Source organism: Coloeus monedula, assembly GCF_965178545.1.
Source record: "Coloeus monedula genome assembly, chromosome: 4".
In the NCBI taxonomy this organism is placed as follows: Eukaryota; Metazoa; Chordata; class Aves; order Passeriformes; family Corvidae; genus Coloeus; species Coloeus monedula.
This window is the reverse complement of record NC_138784.1, coordinates 40,189,441-40,211,527: the sequence shown is the minus strand read 5'-3', so window position 1 is coordinate 40,211,527 and position 22,087 is coordinate 40,189,441. Positions and strand designations below refer to the sequence as shown.

Genomic DNA, 22,087 nt, shown 5'->3' with positions numbered 1-22,087 from the left:
TGGAGAAGAGGCTGAGGAGAAACCTCATTGCGGTCTTCAACATCCTCATGAGGGGAAGCAGAGGGGCAGGTACTGATCTCTTCACTCTCATGACTAGTGACAGGACTAGAGGAAATGGCATGAAGCTGAGCTGGGGAGGTTTAGGCTGGATATCTGGAAAAGTTTTTTTCCCCAGAGTGTGCTTGAACACTGGAACAGGCTCCCCAGGGAAGTGGTCACAGCACAAAGCCAGTCAGACTTCAAGAAGCGTTTGGACAATGCTTTCAGGCCCATGGAGTGATTCGTGGGGATGGTGCTGTGCAGGGCCAGTAGCTGGACTTGATGATCCTGATGGATCCCTTCCAACTCAGCATATTCTATGAATCTGTAAATGTGCTTGTCTAGGGTCTAGCCTCCATGGCTTCACGTGTCCTTTCCTGCTACTCTCAAAGGGTGTTGTTTGCACAGGGCAAACTCTGCAGTAGTGGAAATAGCCAGGCTGACTGACTGCCTTTGCAGGCAATGCTCTCATTCTCAAGTTTATTACAGCTCGTAGTGGTTGCTGTGACTGTCCAACTGCTCGAGCTCAGCATGTGGCCCTGTCCCCTGGCTTGCCTCTCATGCGCTGGGGTGGGGACAGGTGCCAGAGAACCAGCTCTGTTGGCCTGGTTCCACTGAATGGTACCCCTAGGAGATCCTCTGCTGCTCCTGCCTGGCAGCTTTCTGGCTGCTGCATGCTGTTGAGACCTAGCAAGAGCAGTTAGAAATGAGAACTGAGCATGTTATCTTTGTATTTGGAACAGCATAATTTGAAAGCAGATTATGTTTCTCTTTGAAGGGTAAATGACCTAAAGTTTATTTAAAAAGTTATCCCACAGTGGATTATCATGAAAAATGTTTAGCAATGCATTTTGTTTCCCAGCATGCAGTGGTGCTGTGTGGCAATGTGGGACAGAACAAGAAGGCTAATATTTTATTTATTTGAAATGACTGTGTAGGGGAGAGGATAAGAAGCAAAAGGTGATTATTAGCATTTACCTCTGGGGGTACCCACACTTTTTTCCCCTCTCACCCTCCTTTTCCCAAGTGTGGTGATAGTTTGGTAGTCACAGCAGCTTGGAATGTCAGTTAAGAGTTCATATCCTCAGGATGGCAAGTAGTACCTCAGTTGATAAAGATGAAAAGGAATAAAAGGTGGAGGAAATAAAAGGCGGAGGAGAAAGAAGGGAAATGGATTCCTGTGGAATAATTTCAAAGAAAGTATACCTACTGAATCAATTGCATTCCACGTGTGTTTCTTTTAGCTCTTCAGTCCCCTGGCTAAATAAATCCCCGTCCGTTGTTGAACAACAATAATGTTGTGTTTTGTTTTACTGAAAAGTGTTCCTATATGTTTAAAATTTGACAATGTTGTAAGTTCACTGTTGAACTTTAAATACCATGGGATAAAAGGGAAACTGATTTATACCTGATGAGAAAGTTTGATAGTTTTAGGTGTTTTGCCTGATAGGTAGACGGCTGTTTTTCAGACATCTGTATGTGGGAGTGTCACTGAGTGATAACATGTACTGCTTCATTCAAAGTCATATATATGAATGAATATGCATTCATAAATAGATTTTTGGCAACTGCTGTATCAGAGATGACATACATTGGGTTTTTTATTCCTCTCACAAGACTAAAGGAATAATTCATCTCGTATTACTGAAATTCTACTAACTGGATTTGGGGGATGGAAAGGGAGTGATGCCCAAACTTAGTTTTCTTCTCATCATTAACCTTTGCTTTTTATTCCTTAACAATGCTGTATGTTTAAATTGTTAAATATGCAGCTCCAAAGTAAAAGAACAGAGTTTTCAGAGGGAATATCCAATTTGTTTCAGTCCACAGTACTTTTACTATACAACCTTTCTGCGATAAGCACCAGCAGGGGTAGAAGTAGCATTCTGCCCTTCTTTGGAAGTCTCCTATCATGCCATGCTCAGGTTGTATTCAAGCTGTATTGTGAAGTCTTGTTATAACTGTGAAATGTGGAGTGTTGGTTTGTACTTCTGTTCTATTTCACTTCTTCTGGGGCTGTTGAATGTTTATTCTTTAGCCAAGACCATTAGGTCTGAAGTGGATATTTAGACAGTTAATATGAGCTGTTCTAAAATAGCATTGCAGTCACCTGCTGATCCTGACAATCACTTTAAAAAAAGTTTTAAGAGGCAGAGGATTAGGAAATAGACTGTATTAACTTTCCTACTGAAAAATATTACATCTCTTGTGGACAGCATAGCAATGAGTATATTAAAGTTATTGAGCCCCAAGAGAGCAGAAAGATGAATCCATTGGGAATATGTATCTTGATGTAGAAAAGGGAAGTTTGAAACTTTTCCTTTTGTCTCTGTATTGCTTGGCTTGTGATGATCCACAGAAGACCTGTCATTCAGAGTTGCTGAGGCAAGTACTGTGTAGTTTGTGTGCCAAGTGAACTTACATTAACTTCTGTCCACAGGAAACATGTGAGGCATACAGAGGAGATTGGGTGGTAGCTTAGAATTAAGAACCTAGTGCAAACCTTCTCAAAACAGTAATGTGTAAAGCATAAAGAGGCTAGAAAAAGTGAAAAGGGGATGAAGAAGGCCACCTCTCAGAAAACTTGAGACTCCTTGCTATGAAACATCTTTGAAATGCTGAACTAGCTTAGAACATGAGAGCTGCTTGAGCAGCGGAAAAAGTTCAGCGAAAGCATAATTTAGGTATGGAAATGAAGATAAGTAATTTGCATGGTTACAATGGGGCATATTATAACATTTGTCCTTACTACAAAATACTTTGATGAATCACACATGACTAGGAATGATTATACTACCATGAGGTATTGTGAGGATAAAAAGGATCCGTGAATCATAGTGCAGCTGGTAGTGTAGAGTTTCCTGGCTTCACAGTTCTGTTATTCAGGGGTTGATGGCTAAGAAGAAATATCCTGAGGGCTGTTTTGTATGTACATTTGTGCTTTAGCAGCATTTGAAGTATTTAAATACATTTAATTACACATTCTGTTCTGTAACTGATCTCACCAGTACAATGACACCTTGCAGTACCTACATGAGGAAGTTGGGAAGAAACCAAAACTGATTTCCCAGCAGAATCTGCTCTGAAAGTTGCTTCCTCTCAAATACAGATATGATTTCCAGAAGCTGGGATGTTTTCATTAAGCTGAACTGTTGTAGTAATTACAATTAACACTTAAAGCTGAAGTGCTTTTCCATATTTATTGAGTTCTGTCACTTGGACAAGCTCTGCTCTGTCTAACGACCTCTGACCACAGATTTTCATGTCCTTCTCTTTCTTTTTTTGGTGACTGCTTTGTGGCTTCCAGTCACTTCAGACTCCCTGTCTTTCAGGTCCAAGGAATTGTGTGTTTTCCATTCAGCAGACTAAGTTTGAATAGTGCTGCCAAACCATAGATTGCATTTTAGCATTGTGAGTAAAGCAGTGTAGCTGAAAGCTGCTACTGAACAGACTTGTGTTGTTCCTCCCCCTCCCTTGCCTGCACACTTTGCTGTATCATTTCTGTCAAATCTAGTGATCTGTGGTTGGACAGTGAGCCTGCAATTATCCAATGGGAAACTAAAAAAAATGTAATAATCTTTTGACCGAACCATCTCGTCCAATGTGTGGATAGTCCTGGATCTAACTTGAGATGAGGAGGAAATGCACAACTGTCCTTTTTAGTGATATGCCATCATAAATGTGGAGAAAGAACAATATAAAACTCTATGAAGGAATTTTGCCACTCTTGATGACTCGTGGAGGTGTCATTGAGAAAGATGACTCTAACCATAACTCTCTAACTTTGTGAAGCATCCCTCTAACCATGAGTCTTTCACATCCAAGCTGCTGTCATTATTGCCCAGGTGGAGAAGTTAATGCCAGTGCTTGGTATGTGTGAATTACAAGCAAGATCCTTCAGAGGAGGGAGATGTTACTGTTTCTCTATTTGCACTTCACCCGCCTGATTATTAAGAAACCGTTATCATTTATTTTCTGGAGTCTAGCTGTGTTGGTCACTATAGTTGAAGGAAAAAGTCCTGTTATCCACAAGGAAGAGACATTGTTCAAGGGACCCACAGCCAGAGCTGATCTTTGAATCATGTTAGTTTACACTGAGATATTTTTTCCCAGTATTTTTTAAAAAACACTACACACCTAATGTAAGAACAGCTAAAGAGGAAAATATTTTCCTGTGTCCTATATGGAGACCAGTTTGGGGAAGACAATCTGTGGAGTATTACTCCTGATCTCTAGTTTGTCAGTGACCCTGACCTGGAGTTGTACTTGTGTGTCTCATTTACTTAAATTTATTTATTCCACATTTTCATTGGCTGCTCTCTTCTTTTTATGTGATGAGCAGTGACTGGTTGTTCTCCATTTGCTGTGTACCAGTCCTGAGTCTATAGATTAGCTGTCCTTTTTCAGAACTCAAAATACTTAATCTCTCTTTGCATGGGATTCACTTCCCATCTCTTCTTATCCTTATCACCTTTCTCCATGTATTTTAAGTTCTACAGTGCATGTTTGAAACACTGAATGAGAGAGGGGTGGTGCCACAACTGCCTACAGTGCTCAAAGTTTATGTGCTGGAGTTTGTTCTGTGGCATAGTATTTTTTTTGGGTTTTTTTTCCTTTCCTTAATCAGCTGTAACTTTGTGTTTGCCTGTTGAATATCTGCTGAGCACTGAGCTGACATTTTCAGAGAGCTGGTCACAGTGATTCCCAAGAATTCTTCCCTGAGCTATAGCTTATTTAGACTACTAATGTGTGTGCATAGTTATGGTTATATTTTCCTGTTTACATTTCTTTGCACTTACTGGTGTTAAATTTCTTCTGCTATTTTAGCAACCAGCCACTCGCTGTCATGAGATTCACCTGTAGCATTTTGTTCATATGACTGTTCTGAATAATTGTGATAGATTGAGCACTTTTCTGCTTATTTGTCCACATTGGTTCTGGACACATTCCTTACTGCTTATCTCTGCTGGTGTGGCAGAAGAGTTCATGGCTAACAAGAAGATGGCAGTTCTGTGTTCTGTTTTGTGGGATGGAACTTTCATGGAAATTTACTAAAATGTCTTGCTGAAAATGATGCTACTAGTGCGCTAATATATACAAGTGATCAGGTGAATAGAGAATATAAAGGTGGTTGTTAGAAGTCATGGGTAATTATAGTTCAAGTCACTGAGAAGCTTGGTAACATTAGCAATTGCAGTTGCAGTGCTGAGATTGACCAACATCTTCAACTGTTCTGAGTGCATTTTAGCCAGTGTATCTGTTCAGGTGTGTTCTGAATCCTTCTTTAACTTCTATTAACTCTATTGAACAGCAGAGGTACAGATACCATGTTGTGTAGTCTTGCACAACACAGAGACCTTTGGGATCTGAAATGCAACTGAAGTGTCTGCTTTGTGAAGCATCAGCTATAGTGTTTTGCCTGTAATTGTTACATTTGTTTTTTAAACAAATTTTTATTCCACTTTATTTCAAGAGGGATGTATTGTCTCTCATGACATTAAATACTTAGGTTTTGTTTTGGTGAGAAACAGGGTTAAGTCAGTCTTGATTCAATACTAACAAACCAATAATGGCAAGTTCAGCTGGTGAATTGATAGTTGTCAGTTGTATGCACATCGCTGGTGAGATGCTAGCATGTAAGGGATAAGTACCATAAGGCTAGGAAGATTTTTTTCTTTATATTGCCATTTTTCCTGATTTTTATGGAATGCTAGTAATCTACAAATATAACAAGTTGAATGCAAAAAACCAAAAGTTAAAAAATCATGGCTCTGGTATGTGGAAACCTGCTTTTCCTTTTTTTTTCTACAGTGACAGGAATATAATTTCTGTTTTTAATGGAAAACATATTAGAACTGTGAGAGAAACATCATTCATTGTTTGAAAGTCTGTCTAGTCTAGAGAAGGACAGCCAGTGAAGTATTTAACTGATCTTTATATACCTGGACAATGCCAGATATACACTTTCTTTGGAAACTCCAATATGGAAAAAAGTTGGACCTTCCGTACCTGAACTTTTAATCTGAAAGAGATTGTCTGTGGTTTTGTACCATTTTCTGCTCATCAGCATTCAGCAACACTGCAGGATAGAGGAAAAGTACAGAAGCATACAGAAAAGATAAAAGGAGACTGGGAGCAGAAAAGATAAATGACTTTGCCGTCAGTGCAGTATAATGAAAATCAAATCAGTGGCAATGCACAATTGCCCCGTACGGCTAACCCCAAACAGTGTTTTAAATAAAGTACATGCCTTTTGTATTTTATTCTTGTATTTATATAAAGAAAAATTACTTTGTTATTAGAAGATTGCAGGGGAAATAGATGTCCTTATTCTATAAAATCCTGAGAATGAGTGTGATTTACTTGTTTGATGCCTCTTTAATTACTGGCTTTGCCAGTAATGGAATTTCGTTGTTGCCAAGGTAAAGCCTGTTTCAACCACTCTTACATTGTTTGGGCTGGGTATAAAAAAGATTCTGCATACAGGATACATTCATCTTCAAAGTGTAAAGCAATTATTTGTTTGATAATGCACACAAAAGATATCTAGGAGTTAATGAGGTGCTAGGCTCTGTGTTAGTGTGCTCACCACTGTTCACAATCCCTGCTGGTGTGGCAGGCATTGGCTGGATAAAATTGTCCAGTGTGGCTCCTTTCTATAGACTCTCAGTGTTGCTGAGCTGCCATCTTCCACCAGCTCTGTCAACGCTGTTGGTGGTGGTGATTCCCAGTGCAGCCAGCTAACCACGCTCTGTGATTTTATACCTTCATGTTGGTACTTTCTTCTTGAATCCTTGACCTAATGCTGATGTCTCAAAAATCTTAAAGTCTGTAACTTTAATGTTGTTTTCTGCCTCCAGACTTCCTTGCAGCTCTCTTTCAGTAGTTATACAGCTAGGCAAATATCAGAGATGGACCTGGGCATGAAGGCAGCTGAACCTCAGGGTGGTGAAAGCAGAGTTACCACTGAGGGTTATAGATGGCAGTGCTGGTATCTACATGACCAAATTACACTGCAGTTGAAAGTAGTAGTAGTAGTAAAAAAAAAAAAAATTGGCAAACTTACCAATTTCATTTAATCAAAAGAAATAATAAAAGTGCATTTTCTGTTTTATCTTCAAATAATAGTTATGTTTCAACTTGTTAAGCATTAGCACAGTGCTGTACTGTTTGTGGTAAACTCACAATGGAAACAGAATTCGTTTTGGAATATGCCTACACTGGAATCAAAACACAAAAAGGAATCCACAACAACTTTGAAAGACTTCTGCAAACTTGCATTTTGTTCCTGATCGGATCTGACAATGTATTTTTAATGAAGTCTTGAACATCTGCAAACTGTTTGCAAGCTGGAATTTTCTTCTTGAATAGCTGACTGTGGAATCACAGACTCTGTAATCATGGATGCTGTGTCTCCACAGTACCTATTTGCAGTATAGTAATATAATAATCATAATAATAGCAATAATGAAATCCCTTCCCTCTCAGTTAAAGTTCCACATTCTGGATAGCATTTCATACTAGTATAATGTGCTATTGGCTGTTTATAATGACTCAAAATTACTGCAAATGGCCTCTAAACACCTTGTACAGCTGAAAATACATTTGTTTTCTGGGTTGTTCTTCTCCAGCTTCTTCATTTCAGTAAATGAATCCTGGAATCCACAAGTGTACAGGAAACTTCTGAACCAGAGCTCTTTTTCCTTTTCCGATTAGATTACAATATACAAACCTATTGAGAACTCTGGTTTTGTGTCCGCAGAATGATCTTAATTTGTTGCTGACTCTTACCACAGGAGTTAAATGAGTCAGAAATATTCACAGGGTGTTTATTGTTTCATCCATTACTTTACTTTCCAAATATTTGTGTTGATATTGATTGTTGTAAGTTTTAAGTCCTTGAATATGTTCATATGAATGCAGTGCAATGTACAGCTAGGAAAGCTGCTGTTATATAAACTAGCAGGAATAGGTAACATATCCACTCAGGTTAGGTCTAAAATACCACTAATTTAATTGGAGACACTGTATAGTTGTGATAATGCTATGTAGTGTGGGACTAAATGCATCACAGATCAACTCTTCAAGCATTGCAGCATCCAGTGTAGATGAACTCTTAAACTTGTATTTACTTTGTTTTCTCAGTTTTCTTCTAAAGCTGCAGGACCAAAATGGCAGGAAGTGCTATCATATTTTTTCCTTACTGTGCTTACTGGCTATCTTATGTGAGCAACCTTCTAAATTGATTTATTTCCATAATTCCCAAGCCTTCAGTGACATAGGATTTGGAGTTTGTTCCAAAATATTTGCACTTTCTTCAGTGTGATGGAGATGCTTTGGTTTTTATGAGTTCAAAGGCCACCACCTATTAAACTGTTTATTTAACATTCATAGAGCTTTCAGGATGCCTACGTCTCAAGAGTCTGAAAAGCCCTTAGCCATCTCAGCTCAAATGACAATAAAAATCAACATTCAAACAAGAGTAATTTCTCAGCGTCTTAAGTGAGTGTGCTTTGCTGAGTGTGCATCGGTGAAACTTGGGTCAGAGATCATTGGAGTGGCCTTGGCTGGTGCTTAAGGGTCTGTGTTACAGTGTCTAGATACAGAAAATAATGGAAAAGAATGTGGAGAACGATGGCTGTTCAGCTGACTTACAGCTATTGCACAGCTCATACTTGACCCCATTCCTGTGTTGGCGTAAAATGAATGAAGTCTCTTCTTAGGGAGAGACGAGTAATTCTCAGTGGACAGTGGAGTAAAAGTACAAGCCTTAATGGGATCTAGAATGGAGAGTGGGATAGCATTGTCAGCAGAGCATCGTGTCCCAGGTCGTTGGCTGCATTGCAAGTCAAGATTTATTAGCTCAGACATGGCTCTGCCTCTGCCATACACGTGTCTCTGAGAGGTGCTGGATTGTAACACGCAGCGATGCTGGTGCGCCTGCCAGCTCCTCTGTGCCATGCTTTGCTGCTGAGAGGAACTCTCCTCACAAGCAAGGTCAGGCAACTGCTGAAAATGCTCCCATCTCTGTGTGTCTTTTCCTTCAAAAGCTTACCATTTCCTGAGCTCACCACGTACAGACCTGCAGTGATCTTGTGGTTAGTTTAGTTCTTTTTTCTTTTTTGTGAGTGAATGAGACCCTTTCATTTTGTTAGGGAAAAAATACCAGAGGTGAAGTTCTCTAATAACTGTTAGACATAATCTGTGACTACTGCCCTTTTAAATTTTTTTCATCAGCAAGCTGGGCAATGGTAAAATGCAGTAAAAGTCAGGAGACCTGTTTGGATTTGTAAGCGTAATGCACAGGGATGCATGGGGTGGGTGGCATTCTGGAGGCCCTAAAGTACAGCAGTTGAAGCTGGCTGTCTCATAGCCTTAATCCCTTGGGTTGGGTTAATGAGATTGGCTGGTCCTTGAACCAGGGAACATTTTAAGCTTTGTAAGAAGGACTCAGCAGCACTGTGAGCATGCAATACAGCAGCAATATTTCTCCCTGGGATTTCTTTCTTATTCCCTCATCTTTTTCTTCCCCCTTTGCTCTACCTAATAGAAATTGACAGCTTTGAACACTTTCATGGGAAAAGCATAGTAGATATTTTAGAGTCAATAGCCTCTACTTGAGAACTTTAGGCAAAACTGGCACCAGAATATTAGTCAATGATATTTATACAAATGTTTTTTTTAGAAGCTTCTGGTAGCAGTTTCCTTCACTTTGTAGACTGATCTGAAAACTCAAATTTTTATTAGTTTAATTTTCTCAGCCTAAGCTTTAGTCTGCTTTTGCTTTTAATAATCTTTCCACATCCCCATGGCGTTAGTGACAGTTTGTTTCTTATGGAAATCAAGTTTCAAGTTTCCAATCTTCACTGATACTTTGTTGCATATATTAAGAGTACACAAACTGCGGAACAGATCTTGTCTTTCACTGTCCTGCCAACAACACTCAAACACTGGAAACTTTGGGGAAAAGGGCTATTTGAGGTCCTGTTCTGATATGTTAAACTTAGAGGAACCTTCCTTGCAAGGTCCTGTTTTGTCCTTGCCAGTGCTTTTATCCATGGAAGCTTCCAAAAGATTTTGCATTTTTTGGTATCTACTTGCTAAAGTACACAAAGGCTCTTGCTGCCCATACACTGTTGATATTGCCACAGTAATTGTTCCTAATTGTTGTTAATCTGCATATCTTCCAGTTGTAGGCACAGTTTATGCTGTGGGTAGAGATATGATGAGAGCAAATAAAGGGTGCTGTTTTAAAGGTTTACCTTGCACAGTGCAGTCAGGGTATGTCTCATGAGAGGGAATGCTGTCTTAGACTCTAAGAAAGCGTTAAAAGGAGAGACATTAATGAAGCTGTTATATTGATGTGAATGTCAGCTGGAAGCTAAGCAAGGGAATAGCTTTCTTCGTCAGCTAGAAAAAAGAGAGGGAAGGACTGTTCAAACAGCACAGATCTGCTCCACTGTCAGCAAAGAAACATATCTGTGCAGTCCATTTTATTATGCTAGGAGCTGGAGCTATGATGGTGGTAAAAATACTTTTGTCTTCTTATTTCCCTAATTGACATGCTATTTAAGACTTAAACCTTTAGTGCACGTTCAGTTTTGCCTGCAATATGATCGCCGTGCTTGATACCAGGTGTCAGAAAATTTTCCTCTTCTTTCCATCTTCCTATAATCCATTGGACCATATTGTTGCTTTGTGCTAGTTAGCTTCCTGGGAAAGGAATTGCCTTGACTTTTTTGTAAGAAAGGGTTTCTTCTTATAATTGATCCTGTCTTAAACACTCCATTTTAATCTAATGCTAGCCAGCACGTTGATATGAATGAAGAGGTAAGCTCTCGGAAAACTGTTTTGTTTTAGGAAACCTGTATGATAGTCATCCAGACCTAGTTTAACCCCAGCTGCTTAGCTGACTGGCTGGCTGTTTGGATGTAAACCAGATGTGGTGGTTGAGCTGTGTGACTGATGAGAAAGCATTGTTAGCAAACTGACCTTTTCCATAGGCATGCAGAGGACATTGCTGATTAACGTGCATCTTCCTGACAGAAAATATGTCCTGAGCAGTGCAAGTTTGAAGATGAAGAAAGTAATTTGAATGATAAAATGTGCAAAAATATTTTGTGTAATCATAAACATCTGAGCATTTAATATATAGGAAGGCATTTGATTAATAACCCTGCAGTTAAACATTTTATAGTATTTTAATTTAAACAATTCACATGTTACATTAATGTGTATTTTGTAGACTAAAACCAGCATGCTTCAGAGTCATCACATTTATTTGCTTAAGTTTGTACATGCAAGAGTACTTGAATTTTGCAGCTTTTTCTGTCTTATGGTGCAAAAACTTCCGTTTGCCACTTATCCGTGTCTCCTGGCTGGTGGTCAGGTGGTAAATCATTTTGTTTCCTGGTTGTGGCCTTGGATCTTTCTCATATGGGAGTCCTGACACAGGAATAATGTTTTAATTGATTCAGCCCTTCTATTTTGTTTTCTCTATTTATAATTGTAATTTGCTTTTGAATTTTTTTTCCTCTTTTGATTCTCATGTTTTACACTGAGATTGGAATTCTCAGAAGGGGGCTGAAATCCTTCTAGCTGGAGATGTTAATGATAGATAACTATCTCTCTCCTAAGCCGCCCATGGTTTTGTCAGGGGCTAGTTGAACAAAAGTGTTTTAATATTATTGGTGCATTTAGCTTTTTTATTTTATTTTTATATTGTTCTATCAATTTGGAGATTTTAAAAAAAAAATTTGAAACATTAGTTGAGAGTGAGAACCAGAGATCTTAATGAAGTTTTTTAGTGGATTTTAGTGTGTGTTCATAAAAAAAATTTGATTTCTTGATTCCCTATTTCATGGTTTATGGTTTTTGTTTTCATTGGCCTAATTGCTTGTCTCTTTGCTCCTTTTAGCCTGAAGGGGCTCTCACTGTTAATAAGGCTTTTGCTCTTATTGGTGTAACCTGTTTTTTGGTTGTGTTATGGCTTTTGTACCAGTCAGGGCACAAAATTTCCCATGTTCATATTTTTCTCCCTCCTAAGGGCTAGGTACAATTTTTCACAAAATCTTCAGCTCAGTCCAGTGCAGTGCAGACTTGTCTACAAAGCTCTGTATTTCTTCAGTACCAACAAATTTTAAAGAGTACTTTAAAATCTAGCACCTTACAGCTCTAATCTGTTTACCTTGCAAACAGTTTTTCTATTAAGTTTACATGTAACTTTACAAGATACTTTGCTGTGTTCCTCTTGCTTACTGCTGCTGTTGTAAAGCAATGCATTGAGTAAATGCTCTTGAACTCACAGGTGAGCTGTGCTTCTGCTTTGCTTTTCTTGCAACTGTGTTTTGTCAGTGGTTTCCTTTATTTACCACTGATTTACTTTTTTTTCCCTGATACTGATAAAGATTACTGCAAACATGTGATGTGTAGGATGAAATTTATATCTACCAGATTTTGGTTTCCACTGTGGTTGTGCGGAATTCATGTGAAACATGAGAGTACTGACATGGCCTCACATTCATCTTTGGTTTGTCAGGTACAGTCTGTCTCTGTCTCCTCCCAGCTTTTTTTGTTATGCTCTGGACAAGTGCATCACTTTACTCACCAGCCATTTTGTAGGGGACCACTGTGTTGACATCTCTTAAAGTGATTACTTTTAAGTGAATAATAAAATAACCTTTGCCTTTAAACAAAGCTAAATAAGTCTCAGCATGGTAGCCACCTGAAAAAAGGTGTTATGGGAATGGGATGGCTACTCTTAGACATGAGTCAGCGTGGGGGACTTCAGAGTTCAGAATGCTTCTAAATTAAGCAATTTGAGGGATACAGGTCTACAGTTTGGAGTAAAGTTTAGGTTTAGTTTTTGAAAAACATGTGACTGAGGAACTTAAAAACAGGATTGTAATTTTTTTTTTTTTTTACATTTGTGATGGAAAAGGTGGTGTTTTTCAGAAAATCTACTTTGGGAAAAGTAATTTGTTGATTTATGATGAAAAGATGATTTATCGATTTGGGGCAGAGATATTCAAGTTCTATTCCTGGCTCCTTTTTAGACTTTTTTCCTAATATTAAGCTCATCTTTCTGTAACTTTCATGTATAAAATGAAGATGATAACAGTTCATTTTCCTCATGTTTTGCCTGTTATTCTTTAGGCAGAAAGACTGAGAATAACAAACATCTCTCGCTCCTATTTATGTAGTTGACTAAGCACAAAGAGATTGTGCTGTCATATTGACAGTCTCCAGACAATGCCAAAATATAAATAAGCAGTTACAGTGTTTGCATAGTATCATTTCAAATGGAATCACTCTCAGGTAGCATCTGTGTGCTTGTGACAAAGCAGTCACTAGCCAGGTGAAATTTGGCATGCTATAGGGCTGCTGAACATTGTAAGCCACTTCTTAGCACTTTCTTTAAACTTGTATACTTCTGTAGCTCTTCTTTTTTTAACCAAAAATAGGTGAAATATTATTTATGAATGATGCATGATGTGAATGCTTTTACTATAGAATAGGGAATAAATAGTATTTGAAATAAGAGAATTCAATCCAATCCCAGCCCAACCAAAGGAAATTAAAATTGGGGTTAACCACTGGGGTAAATCTACTGCAGACACATTTTTCTGGAGGAAAAAGCCATCATTGGCTTTTTGTTGTTAACGTGTTGTTAACATGTTCACATCATCTTACCTCTGGGGTTGTGATACAGAACTTTTATGTGTAATAGGTAAATAATGTAAATCTTTGTGCTTTGTTACTTAAAGCTATGCTGCTGTTTTACACCTGCAAAGGACTGCAAGAAGCTTTAACCACTGGGAATCTCAACAGTTTAAACACTGAATTCCCTGCAAGAGCACTTCAGAAGAACTTGAACCTTGCTCCTAGGCTGAAGTTCTGTAATAACTCAAATTTATCTGTAACCAGTCTGTCATGGTCCTCTCTTCTCTCCTGTCATGGTCCTCTCTTCTCTCCACAAATGTGTTCTCATGCTGTTTTTAGCTCTGAACTCATGGTGACCAGGTGAGGAAGCTGGGCTACCTGGACACTACCCACCTGGTTAGTGTAGTTAGCTGACTCATCTGGCTGGCAGGTTGTTGTGAGAGGAGGTGAACTCTAGTGCTGATGTAATAGGAGTTGAACCTGAATGACGGAGTATGTGGTAGTGAGATTGTGGCAGTCTTAGTTGGCTGAAATGGCTATGAAATGGTGTCTGCAATTAAATTTGTTCTACATTAGTTGTTAACATGTTCACTTTCTGTCCCTGAGCCATTTCAACAAGATGATAGAGATTCTAAGTGCTCTAAATTAATCTTAATGGCACTGTGGTCAGTGACATAGCCAGTATTTTACTGTATGCCAGCTGAGCACTGGTTGGATTTATATGTGAGTGCAGCTCATTAACTTTCCATAGTATTTTATGATCTCAAGTTAGAAATTGCAGCATGTCGGCATGACAGTTTTGCCTCCTGGTAGAATATATTGTTGCACCTTTGGCTGGAGCAGTTGCATTTGTTTTGGTTCAGATCAGAAATTGATGAGACAACTAGATGCTTGTCCCATGCCCTCTTTCACACCTCTGAAAATACCAGGCAATCCCTTTGCTTAATATTCCTAATTTTTCCACTGTCACCTGGAACTCCGGAAGTTTCTCTCACTTCTTTCTCCTTCAGGGTTATGCTAAAAGTGTTTGTCCAGAAATATAAATTACTTCTGTTCAAAGCCTCTTTCTCTTGCCCTGCAACAATGTTCATGCCCCCCAGTGCTTGCATTTAATTTCCTGAGATATCTCTCTACTGCTGTAGCTCCCTCAGTGACCATTTCTTTCATATACACTTTATTTTTAGTGATGACTTCTCTTGTTTTAACTGGTCTGTTAAACCAGTCTCAAATGAGGATTCCAAGACGATTTGTGCTTACTATAAAAAAGAGTTCCGTCCAATCTCTAGCGAAGGTGTTTCCTAAGAAAGTATCAGGTCATTGAATGCTCATTGGTTTCAGCTAGCTCTAAGAAAATTCTTCAATTTCTTAAACATGTTTTGTTTTATTTATATTCGAAAAAGGCTCAGTGCAGTGCTCAGTTTGGAGTAAAATCATCTTGCAAAGGTGAGCTGTTCCTTTGGTATTCAATAAGCACATTTCATTATCATGCAGTCTTTTTTGAGTATTGTCCATGATGAATAATGAATAGGAGATTCATTATTCTGTAATTCTTCTGTAATTTCTTCCCATTATCACATCTATGTTCACTACAGCAAAATTGGTATTTCAGTACAGCCACCTCTCTCTCCTTTACTTATCAATGTTGCAAAATTTATTGCATTTGCACCACGCAGAAATTCTGGAGGTATGTGCACATGTGAAACAATTCATACACATTCTTAGCGGAGCCTGGCCTGTAGCTTGTTTGTATATGTAGCAAACTGTTATTTATTTTGAATTTATCACATTTAAAAACCCATTTGAGATGCAATGCCTTGGTTGCAGAAGTGATCCAGGGAGTTCACAGCTGAGGCTGTTGGATCTAGACATGTCTGCTATATTAAATGTGTGATGTAACCATATTTTTATCTCTGTAACATTAGTAAAAGCAATACCTGTGCCTAAAATAGTCAGTAAGCAAAACAATGATAAAAGATTTCAGATTATCAAGTAAATTGAAGCTTTTAAGTACAGAGGCAATGCGTGTGTTTTTCAGCTGAGAGTGTCACTGGCTGCTGAACTCTTACAGGTGAAGTAAAGGGCAAACCACTATTTTGTCCCCCTTTATAAAGTTTGAAAGTGACTGTTCTGTTGAAATGTTAGGGCCTTCTGTAACTATACCATGTAAAGGCATGTTTGAATTTAAACACATATTTTAAATTAAACTTACTCATAAGCCCTTTCTGAACTGAGATTTTTAAATCATTTTAAGATCCCAGATGTACCAGTGCTGGGCTGAACTTGTGGGTATAGTCACACAGAGGACTGGAACTTGTTTGGAGGGGCCTCCCAAGAACAGTGCTTTATGTGGAGTTTGCTGGCTTTGAGGAAAGGATTAAAGAACAGACATTATTCCCAGGATGGCTTTGCTGACACCAGTTGATGAGCAGAAACATCTGTTTCATAATGGGAAAGCACTCTAAGCTGCTTTAAAACACCTGACAAAGTTACTTTTAATTCTGTGTGAAGTAGGTGGGAGGGATAACTATCCTTAATCGTGGATTCCTGTGTTGATACAAGGTTACCTAATCCATGCTTGCCTGAGAAAACAAGATTTATGGTTGTCACCAGACTTCTGCTCATTTTCCATACCCTCATTTACTCTGCCTATTCAGACTGAAGTACATGTAGCAAAATGGTTGGAAGACAGGAGAAAGGAGAGGGGTACATCAAGACGTTAGCAAAACAGGTATATGCCAGCCTTGGAACATTAGCCATGTTTGCTTGGAGAGATGCTCTAATAGTGGGAAGCTAAACGAGAGCAAGGCTCAAGTCTCTTTTGGTTCCACACGCCTGTGTGATGTGACAGCATTCAGAGGTGGGGAAAGGCTCTCCATGCTAGTGGGTACTTTTGGGAGTGGTTTTCTCTGGTGAGATGGTTGGCAATATCTGTGGTATCAGATGGTTTCATACAAGGGTTAGGATTATATTTGCATCTTCTCATCTTGTCAGCCTCAAAGCTGACCTTGCACCTGATTCTGTGACAGAGATGCAGCATTGTTACCACTGTGTAAATTCTGCATTAGGCTGTTTTCAAGATTCAGAGAGCTGTTTTCTTTACAGCACATGAGATAGAAACATAAGATCCAGTCCTGCTTCTCATGATCTGAACTATCAGTGGCTGTGACCAAAATGCAGCCCTTTACTTAAAGAACCTTTTTTTTTTTTCCCCTTCCTGTGCAACTGACTAACAAGGACTGCTCGAGTGGTGATCTAAAAACATGGACTATACACATGGCAGATGCTACTGGTGAAGGTTGCCTTGGCCAAAGTGTCCCTAGCCCAGAGGCTGGACCAGTCATGTCTCCAGAATGTCTGAAAGCCCCTGTAGTTAACCAGAATCATTCAGCTGAAGTCAGTGGATGTTGTTTAGGCCTTTAGAGCCCGATGAGCCATCTGCTTGTGAAAACAAGCCTTTCATTGCAAAAATAGAGGTGCACTTTATTTCCTTGGAGCAGGATTCCTCATCCAGCGAGCTGCGATTTCCCCCAGGGCACTGGGGAACACAGTGATGGCAATTAGAGTGGTCTTAAGACGTGGAAAAGATGGCTAAACATTTAAAGAAAAGATGCCTTGCAGAATGAATGCAGACTGTTACAGAGAATTATTGTGATCAGTAAACTTTACTATAACAACAAATGAAAGAATACAAATGTCTCGATATCAAGCAAGGTGGTGCTCCCCTAAAAGGATAACACCACTGCAAGAACAAAGGTTTCAAAGGGGCTGCACACATGAAATGAAAGGTGACACAGACAATAATGTCTTCAAAAGCAGGCTTCAAATGTAGAAGTGCATATTTAATTCTAAAGTAAGAGGTAGGCTCTGGTGTATGGCATGCTTCAGGCATGCAAACTTCTTACTGTAACATCCTGATTTCTGCCAGGTTGTCAAGTTCCTTAATTCCCTGGGAAAGCAGGTTGGCAGCCTTGTGGCAAAGGTTTTTAGTGTCTTCTTGTGCCAGAGGGAGAACATTGTGCAGTTCTCTCTGGTCTTCCACTATCTTTACTGAATTCCTGTAGGGGAGAAGGTAGGACCCACAGTCTTTTTGCACTTAGACACGTGTAAATAATGGATTTTTACTTTTTATTTCCATGATCAAAATGCTGAATGTATTCCATATTCCTCCTACCTGCATTGCAGAACTGTACAAACCCTTTGGTTTGACCCGAAGTATTTAATATAATGTGAAAAAATTACTGCAGATTTTTCCTTACAATTCTTCATCCATTTAATCCTCTTCTCCTTTTCACTTACATTTTAATGCAAAAAAAAAAAAAAAAAAAAAGAAAAGTAGTGATTTAAAAATTTCAAAATAGAACGGTTCTACATCTTTTGAACCTGTTCCTCTGTTTTTTATGTGGTGAAATTATCACTAGTCTTTGGTATAATGGAAATAATTTTGGTGAACATACAATAGAAATTAAGATGTGTGTTGCTCTCTAGAGTTGTACTTGTCAGAATTTTACCCATTGTACCTTGCACATAGTTACTAATTCACATTTTTTTGAAGCACTCTGAAATAATAAGACAAGAATAGCTCTCCTTTTTAAGTGTTAACTTTCTTTTTGATGGATAATTTTTACTTGCTGTAGACATGAAGATTTTCTCATGCGCTGTAGTTAATAACCTGACTTCAGTTAGATGTGATTTGTTTTAAATATGTTGCACATTTCTTAGCATATATCATGACTCTCTATGGGAAGCAGTTCTCATTTTACAGTCACATTTATCTGTGCTGGCAACCTGGTATTACAACAAATATCTCTAAGTTTTCTTTGACTTAGTTTATGTAGCAAATGCTGAAATACTAAGAGAGACTAGAGAAAATGTTGCAATATGTACAAATTGTTTGTAAAAGTATGCTGTTTTATATAGCAAATAATTTTGACTAACTATAGAGGAGTAGGCTATTGATCACTTATAACAAATACATGGAATTTACCATACAAGTTTCGGGAGTATTTTAGTATTTTTTCTGATAAAGCCGCCAAAATAATTCTAAGAATTTGAGTAAGGTTACTGATATTTTTTAAATAATCCTTCAGGATGATTTCTTTTTGGAAATAGTATCTGAGCATGACTGAGTATTGTGTTTATTTAAAGTTCTTATGAAACTACTCAGGGCTTCTGGAAGGCAAACAAAGGGAAATAACTCACATTTTTGCCCACTTTAGAAAAGAATGAGAAAATATACATTGCGGAGATTTAATTTAGAATGTCTAATAAATTTTAGAGTTATTAACAACAGAGTCTTATAAAGAGGAGGTCTGCGCTGTAGGACTGCAGGTACAAACCTAGTTGCTCAAACTTGTGGTAAGGAAGGAGGCAGTCAGTTTGACAGTTTGAGAGAAAAATGAGGGGGCTGAATTTTTCTTCTTAGTAGTCAGAACTCCTGTTGAAAAATTGGTAGTGGTTGCAAACACAGATGTAAATGAGGCTGAGAAAAACCCCTAGAATTTAGGTTAACTGTGTAAACTTTGTTATTTTCATAGGTATTATGACAGTGTCATTATGAATAGTATTCCTCATAACATTTTTCTGGTATTTTTCAATGAGGGACACAGGGAACTATACTACATCAGAACACTGGCAGTGTGCTGTTAATATACCTGCTGTCCAAACAGAACCTACCTTATTAATTCCCAAATGTGGAAGGGTGCTTGGTGCAGGTTGTTAAGTGGTCACAAGGATGAATGCCTGCTTTGAATTCCCTCCCTGCCTCTGCCACTAGAGTTGCTGTGAGATGCCAAGTAAATCACATAAACTGACACAGTCTCATTTAGTCATTAATCATGTATTACTGATTTTGTTAATGCCCAAACTAAGACACCTGTGGCCAAAGCTTGTATGAAGTGTTCACCACTGAAGTAAGATATAATGGGAACAGTGCTTTAAATATGTGCAATAAAACTGTTAAATATAATTGACATTGAGAGGTGTCCAGATAGGCACCCAGAATTAGTCTTAGTCTCTCTTTGTTCTCCACTTTCTTACATGAAAATAATAGTCAAACCTAATCTTGCAAAGATTATGAAAAAGAGCATTAATAATATTTGCAGGGCAGTAAGTGCCATTGCAGTGAGTGATGAATTATGCACTTATGCAAGAAACCTGTTTGTCTTTTGTAGGAGAACATGTACTGCTTTAATTTATATATTTAGGCCTGACCCTGCAGAAAACTTTATTTTTTCTCTTATTTAAATTAACGTAAAATTGAATTCTTAGTACAGTGATCGAACAGCCTGTGGGAAAATATATAACAAGTGGGCATTATTGTTCAGTTCAATGCAGTTTTAAACTAACGCTACCTACCTGCCTTTTGAAATGAAAGTAGTAAACAAACAAAGAAATTATTCTAAACAGATCTCATATCTTAGTCGTCATTCTGTTTAAGTTCCTCTTTGGAGCAGAATATAAATCTTTATAGTCCATTACTTTACACCAAGAATCTTCTTATAAATGAAGGAAATAATATAGTCCCCATTTGATGGATTTGGAGGTAAGATATGGTCAAGATAAGCCCGTACACATTAGAAAACATCAGTGTGTGAAAGTTAGGGGCTTCAGTTTCAAACTTATATGTGCCAGCCTTTAGACTGAACTCTGGACCAAGCTCCTCACATTGTGAATGACACCTCAGAATGTGTCATCCAAAGCAGTTAGCCAGGTAGGCAGAGTGTCACAGACTGTCCTCTGTGGTAGCCCTCTGCTAACCAAGAGGGAATTTCTAAGGCCAGGGTAGGTCTGTGATGGTGTGTCTAAGGTTGTCTGTACATTTGATGCTCAGTGGTTGCTGGGTGAAAGGCAGAAGCAAGACCCAGTGTTTGAAGATGTTGACTGCTTTGACAATATCTGTTGCCTCAAAGCCCCTGAGAGACCTGGGCAAAGGCACGGGTAATTCCTGAACTGTGTTCCAGCTTAGGGGTGACCTCGGTGTGAGCCATGGAAGCCTGTCAGTCCAGAGCTGTTCTGGGCAGGCAGAGAGGCACCCAGGGAAACTTTACGGGCAAAATAAAACTACATTCAGCGTTAGGCAGGACACAAATGAGAGTTTGCAGCATTGCAGCTTTTGTACCTTGGCTCCATCTCAGACACCATTAAATGCCTTTTCTATATTTGCCAGAAGACATTCATTGTAATGCAATAAGTTGAACCTTGATTTTTCTTCTATCTGCCTGTTATTTTCTTCCCTTCTGTTGTCCTCTTTCTTATTATGGACAGATTTGGCCACTGTCAAATTGAATGATTTCTTGCATACTTGGTTGACTGACTTTTTTTTCCCTAATTTGCTGATACAGTCAACTGTGCCAGTAAAGCAATTATGCAAAATTGTGTATAAAGGTTTAATGATACAAAACAGTGTTCATCACAAATCTAATTGTGATTCTTAACATTCTTCCATAAACTCTGTGGTTAATAGCTTTTTTTTTAAAACCTGTTTTTGGTTTAGTAGATAAGGGAACATTTAATGTACATGTCACTGTTAACTTTGAAAGGAAACAATAAATAAAAATAGTGATTTGGACGAGTTCAGATAATGATCTATGTGCTTTCAAGGAGTGATTATAAGTAGTCTGCTTTATTACATATCAGGTTACACTGTTACCTGTTTTACATTACGGATGATAACTATGTATGGTTCATTGTGCACCGAGTCTAATACAACACAAAGGTTAAATACAAAGATGTCATTGTAATGAAGCAAATAATGTGTCTCCATACTGAAACCCAAGAGACAGTGGATTAAAACAGAATTGACAGGTACACTGTACTTAGGCTTGATATCTGGTTTTCCCTCGGATAACTGAACTGGTTCAGGACAAGAGCAGTAAAGCAATACCTGGTAATACTTTTGTTGAAGCCAAAAATCCCATTGGCTTTTCTTAGTCCAGAAGAGAGCATTTAGAAACATTCCAAAGCTGATATTTCTCCTTCATGTTTGCATTGATATTTTCTGATTTCTGCCTTACTGCTGTCCTCGGAACCCTGGCTAGGATTTAATCCTACCACAGAAAGTACTGGCGAGTCAGATATTATTATTAGGACTGACATTTAGTAGAGTCTCATTTATGTCAGGTCATTATGTACTGCAGGGAGAGACCTTCTGCCACAGTCACTAGAGACAAAGCACACACTACTTCCATCAGGCAAGGTATGAGGAGGGAGAACGGAGAGTGGCTCTCCTTTCTATCCCCTTCTTGGTTAGCAGTTCTCAGCTCTATGTCTAATCTTTGCATGAAGGAAGCACTATGGACTGTAAGGACAAGGAAGAGAGAATAACCTGGCAGTGCTTTCTGCTATCTCCCTAATCAGGGTCACACTCGGATGCTGAATTATGAAGGTG

General features: G+C 38.6%; 1 protein-coding gene across 1 annotated transcript in view; it reads left to right on the top strand.

The window, feature by feature from the left end:
* TRHDE (thyrotropin releasing hormone degrading enzyme) overlaps positions 1-22,087 on the top strand; it is a gene marked incomplete at both ends in the record, with an annotated part of 200,774 nt that overhangs the window by 14,979 nt on the left and 163,708 nt on the right. The window lies entirely within an intron of this gene.